The sequence below is a fragment of the Cucurbita pepo genome, chromosome 18 (genome assembly GCF_057944985.1).
Source record: "Cucurbita pepo subsp. pepo isolate OVF chromosome 18, ASM5794498v1, whole genome shotgun sequence".
NCBI lineage: Eukaryota > Viridiplantae > Streptophyta > Magnoliopsida > Cucurbitales > Cucurbitaceae > Cucurbita > Cucurbita pepo.
Genome location: NC_141815.1, coordinates 6,512,899 through 6,519,328, shown reverse-complemented (window position 1 = coordinate 6,519,328; position 6,430 = coordinate 6,512,899). Strand labels below are relative to the sequence as shown.

Below are 6,430 nucleotides of genomic sequence, written 5' to 3'. Positions count from 1 at the left end.
AAGGAAAACCGTACATTTGAGAAAATGTTCAAGATCTTACCTCGCGGGTTTTACTGATATCTTGATGGAAAATGGGACTCCGGCCACCCACATTATCTTTTCCCTTCCAAGAAAGGCTCCTTGCATCATGATCTTGACTGCAGTAGACTCCGAAGGTAGTTTTTGGTGAGTCTTCCGGCCGTTCATTCTTCCTCCTCTCTCTAGGTTCTCTCTAACCCCTTACTCTCACTATTTTTCTTTTGCAGGACTCTTGATAGGATTTCATTTGGACCCCTTCAGTGGTTGAAGGGGCAAACTTACCTATTTGCCCCCTCTCGACTTTTCCTATTTTTTTCTTTTTCTATTTCTCTTTCTTCGGGTATTACAGATGTCCACGGTCATACTAGACCTTTTCTCTAGGGTTGATGTCCACTTCTCGTAGAACCACTAAATTAAGTAGTTGGTGGTTGTTTTTCCTATTTTTAGAGGTGACTAATTTTATGCGTTCTAACGTTGTTAGTTTGTAAGGCTATAAAAGCCAACCAAGTTGATCTATTAGTCAATGCAATTGATTTCAAAGCTTTAGTTTGTGTGTTTACAACATTTGTAATCTGAGTCACATCACAAGGCCGGATTGTGAGAAGAAGAAACTGCAGTTTTTTTCTTTAAAAAGTGAGCTGAAAGAGATTCAAAATATGGCAGCTGAAATCAATTTCGTTCAACCGGCAATTCCTAAGTTTGATGGCCATTATGATCATTGGTCTATGCTTATGGAAAAAATTTCGTTCAAAGGAATATTGGTCTTTGGCGGAGACCGGAATCCCTGCTGCAGCAGAAGGAGTAGAGATTACCGAAGCACAACAAAAAATAATTGCAGACCAGAAGCTGAAAATATGGCAGCTGAAATCAATTTCGTTCAACCGGCAATTCCTAAGTTTGATGGCCATTATGATCATTGGTCTATGCTTATGGAAAAAATTTCGTTCAAAGGAATATTGGTCTTTGGCGGAGACCGGAATCCCTGCTGCAGCAGAAGGAGTAGAGATTACCGAAGCACAACAAAAAATAATTGCAGACCAGAAGCTGAAAGACTTGAAGGTCAAGAATTATTTGTTCCAAGCTATTGATTGAACTATTATGGAAACGATCCTTAATAGAGATACTGCAAAAAAAATTTGGGACTCTATGGAGCAGAAGTACCAGGGTTCCACAAGAGTCAAAAGAGCTCAACTCCAAGCTCTTAGGAAAGAGTTTGAAGTCCTACAGATGAAAGAAGGTGAGAGTGTTGATACATAGTTTGCTCGAACTCTCACCATTGCAAACAAAATGAAAATTCATGGCGAACACATGAAACAAGTGGTGATATTGAAAAAATCTTGAGATCAATGACCTCAAGATTTGACTATGTTATATGTTCGATTGAAGAGTCTAATAACTTAGACACTTTAACAATCGATGAATTGCAAAGCAGCTTACTAGTACATGAGCAAAGACTCAATGGATGTGTAAGTGATGAACAAGCACTAAAGGTGACATATGATACCAGATTCGGTGGAAGAGGAGTTGGTCGAGCTCGTAAAGTTTTTCGAGGAAGAGGTAGAGGAAGAGGAAGAGGTAGACATCATTCAACAAAACTACTGTTGAATGTTATAAGTGTCATCAGTTAGGACACTTTAGATATGAGTGTCCTCAATGGGAAAAGGAAGCAAATTATGCTAAGCTTGAGGATGAAGAAGAAATCTTGTTGATGTCATATGTGGAGCTCAATCAATCAAGGAGGGATGATGTTTGGTTCCTTGATTCGGGGTGTAACAATCATATGTGTGCAAATAAGGAATGGTTCTTAGATTTTGACGAGGAATTCCGACAATCTGTGAAGCTTGGAAATAATTTCAAGATGGCGGTGTTGGGAAAAGGTAACATTAGATTGCAAGTTGCTGGAGTCACTCAGGTAATCACTGATGTTTTCTATATACCTGAGTTGAAAAACAATCTCCTAAGTCTTGGACAATTGCAAGAAAGAGGTGTATCTATTTTGATACAACATGTAGAATGCAAAATCTATCATCCCAAGAAAGGGCTTATTATGCAAACAACAATATCTACAAATAGGATGTTCATATTACTTGCAAGAATCATGTCACAAACCACCACTTGCTTCCAAACAATTATAGAAGACAACACTCATCTTTGGCACTGTAGATATGGACACCTAGGCTTCAAAGGTTTGAGAACATTGTAACATAAGCAAATGGTGAGAGGGTTACCCCAATTGAAAGCATCGTCTAAAATGTGCACTGATTGCATGGTGGGAAAGCAACATAGGGATGCATTTCCAAAGAGAAGTTTATGGAGAGCAACACAAAGACTGCAACTCGTACATGCAGACATTTGTGGACCCATCAAACCTCTTTCCAACAGTAAAAAGAGGTATTTTATAAGTTTTATTGATGATTACAGCTGCAAGGTGTGAAAATATTTTCTTGCTGAAAAGTCTGAAACCTTCAAGAATTTCAAAAATCTGGTTGAGAAAGAGACTGAAGATTTTATTCGTTGTCTATGCACAGACAGGGGTAGAGAGTTCACCTATCATGAGTTCAACAATTTTTGCAAAACTAATGGTATCAGTAGACAACTTACTGTAGCCTACACTCCCCAACAAAATGGTGTAGCTGAGCGCAAGAACAGAACAATTATGAACATGGTTAGAAGTATATTATCAGAGAAGCAAATTCCAAAGAATTTCTGGCCAGAAGCAGTAAACTGGACAATGCACGTGCTCAATAGAAGTCCTACAGTGGCAGTGAAAGATATAACTCCTGAGGAGGCTTGGAGTGGCGTAAAACCTAATGTTGATTATTTTCGAGTTTTTGGATGCATTGGGCATGTTCATGTATCAGACGATAAGAGAAAGAAGTTAGATGATAAAAGTTTCCAGTGTGTGCTTCTAGGGATGAGTGAAGAGTCTAAACCAAATAGACACTATGATCCAGTGTCCAAGAAGATAGTGGTAAGCAGAGATGTGATTTTTGAAGAAAATAAATGCTGTAATTGAGGGGAAAGTAATGAAGAAGCTAGACTTGATACCCTCGAATGGGAAGATAGTAATATAGAAGGAAGCAAACATGACCAAAGTGAGGAAGAATCTGAAGAGGAGACGATAGCAGAAGAAGAAGGGGAAGTTAGTATATCTTCTAGTGAATCATTTGAATAAAATTCCTCAACATCTAAAGAAAGCACTCCCGAAGTGAGGAACAGAAGAGCACCATTATGGATGGAAGATTATGTGAGCGGGAGAGAATTTTCTAAAGAAGCTGAGCATAACAATTTAGTTCTATTAACTTCAACTACAGATCCGACTACTTTTGAAGAAGCTGTTCAAAGTTCAAAATGGAGAGCTGCAATGGACTTGGAGATAGAAGCCATCGAACGAAATGAGACTTGGGAGTTGACAGATTTGCCTAAAGGAATGAAGAAGATTGGAGTAAAGTGGGTTTTCAAAACCAAACTCAACGAAAATGGTGAAGTTGACAAGTATAAGACTAGGTTGGTTGCAAAAGGTTATGCACAACAACATGGTATAGACTATACCGAGGTGTTTGCACCTGTGGCTAAGTGGGATACTATTCGAATGATAATTGATTTAGCGGCTCGGAATAGTTGGAATGTTATCAGCTTGACGTGAAAAGTGCTTTCTTATATGGAGAATTAAAAGAAGCCGTCTTTGTTGAGCAACCACAAGGTTATGAGAAAAAAGGTCAAGAATACAAGATATACAAATTGAAGAAGGCATTATATGGCCTTAAACAAGCCCCACGTGCATGGTACAATCGAATTGAAGCACATTTTGTTAAAAAAGGATTTGAGAGGTGCAACTGTGACCATACTTTATTCATATAAACAGGAGATGGAGGTAAAATTTTGATGGTTAGTCTATATGTTGACGATCTAATTTTTACTGGTAATGATGAGAGCATGTTTGTTAAGTTCAAGATTTCTATGAAACTTGAATTTGAAATTACTGATTTGGGAAAAATGAAATATTTTCTCGGTGTAGAGATTTTACAAAATTCTGAAGGCATTTATATTAGTGAGAGAAAGTATGTAAAAGAAGTTTTGGAGAAGTTTAGGATGGAAAAAAGTAATAGTGTGATAAACTCTATTGTTCCTGGGGTTAGACTAACAAAGGATGAAGAAGCAGCCAAGATCAATGCTACCATGTATAAACAATTGATTGGAAGCCTTATGTATCTAACTGCAACAAGGCCGGATTTAATGTATGTAGTGTCTCTAATGAGCAGATTTATGGCAAGTCCAACAAAGTTGCATTTGCAAGCTGCAAAAAGAGTGTTGAAATACTTAAAAGGTACTATAGATTTGGGAATCCTTTATCGGAAAAGGGGTAATGGAGAGTTGATAGCATATACTGACAGTGATTATGCAGGAGATATAGATGACAGGAAAAACACTTCTGGCTATGTGTTCTTACTTAGTGATGGAGCAGTGTCTTGGTCCTCTAAAACACAAGTTGTATTTACGTTGTCCACCACTGAAGCAGAATTTGTGGTAGCCGCGTCTTGTGCTTGTCAAGGGGTGTGGATGAGGAGAGTTTTGGAAAATCTTGGTCATGTTCAAGACAAGTGTATCACTATGTTATGTGATAACAGTTCCACTATTAAGCTATCCAAGAATCCAATCATGCATGGACGTAGCAAACACATTGATGTGAGGTTTCCTTTCTTGCATGATTTGACCAGAGATGGAGTTATTGAGCTGAAGCATTGTGTCACACAAGAACAAGTTGCAGATATTATGACAAAACCACTGAAGTTGGATGCATTCATAAAACTACGTGAGTCAATGGGTATGTGTGTAATACCACGAGTAAACTGAAAGCATCCCTGCAATCAGTTTAGGGGAGAAATTGTTAAAGATGGTCATACTAGACCTTTTCTCTAGGGTTGATGTCCACTTCTCTAGGAATGGTAGAACGACTAAATTAATTAGTAGGTGGTTGTTTTTCCTACGTTTAGAGTTGCTAATTTTATGCTTTCTAAAGTTGTTAGTATGTAAAAAAGCCAACCAAGTTGATCTGTTTGTCAATGCAATTGATTTCAAATCTTTAGTTTGTGTGTTTATAACAGAAACCACGATTGTGACAGTTGGTATCAGAGCCTAGTTGGCTTCAAAGTGACCGATAGACATGTCTTCGACTAAATAGTTGAACAAGTCTCATGTTGACAGATTAGTCGAAATAGAAGAATAGATGCAACACTTGCGGTAAGTCCCCGACAGTATTCGCTATCTAGATGAGTGAGTGAAAGAACTTGCTGACAAAACCCTCGCCGTTGACGCAATAAAGGATCGGCTGGATGGGGTACCCATTCAAGAAATAATGTATCGAATGGAAAACCTAGAAACAAAAACCACAAAGAATGGTGGTTTCGAGCGAGAAGACAGCTCGACATGCTCTGTTGGCCTGATTGAGGAGCGAATTGATGGCTTAGACAGCTCCCAAAAAGCGATGTTTCAGATGGTCAACGAACTATCTGAAGATGTGAAGGTCGCCCTAGATGTAGTCAGGGTAGAAATGGCGAACATAAGTGCCAGAATAAATGTTGTTGTAAGGGACATGGAGAACCAAACCCTACCCGGAGGACAACGCGACCCAACAAGGTCAAACTTCCTGAACCCAAGCCCTTCTTCGGGGCTCGCGATGCCAAGGCCTTAGAGAACTACATCTTTGACCTTGAGCAGTAATTTAAGGTGACTAACACTGAGATAGAGGAAGAAAAGATCACTGTGGCCACCATGTATCTAGCTGAAGATGCGAAATTGTGGTGGCGTTCGAAGTATGTGGACATCCAAGAAGGCCGATGCACAATAGACACTTGGGAGAGACCAAAACATGAGCTTCGGTCTCAATTTTTTCCAAAGAATGTTGAGATCATGGCCAGAAGGAAATTACCTGACCTTAAACACACAAGTAGCATTTGAGAATATGTCAAACAATTCTCGTTACTCATGTTGGACATCCGACAGATGTCTGAGCTAGATAAGATCTTCTAGTTCACAGAAGAACTAAAGCCATGGGCGAAGTCTAAACTATATGAACACGACATAGAAGACCTCTCCACAGCCTATGTTATGGCCGAACGGCTGTTCAATTTGAACAACGAACAGCCCCAAGAGACAAGGCAGAACCAGGCCTCCTCAAGCGGAGGTAATCGCAACCACACCTCTAATCCCTCCAGAATGGGAGGAGACAAACCGAGGATCGAAGGAGGAGAGACAAGACAACCCCAACAGGGGACTGATGTCGTAGGCAAGGGGCCTCACAATCAGAACCACTTCAATCGACCACCTCTCTCTTGTTTCCTATGTAATGGGAACCATAGGGTGTATGAATGTCCAAAGAGGGCGTCACTACAGGCTATTCAAGCCGCATTAG

General features: G+C 39.6%; 1 pseudogene; it reads left to right on the top strand.

Annotated features, from left to right (window-relative positions):
* The first annotated feature begins 5,182 nt into the window (after window positions 1-5,182).
* Window positions 5,183-6,430, top strand: LOC147787314 (uncharacterized; annotated as a pseudogene).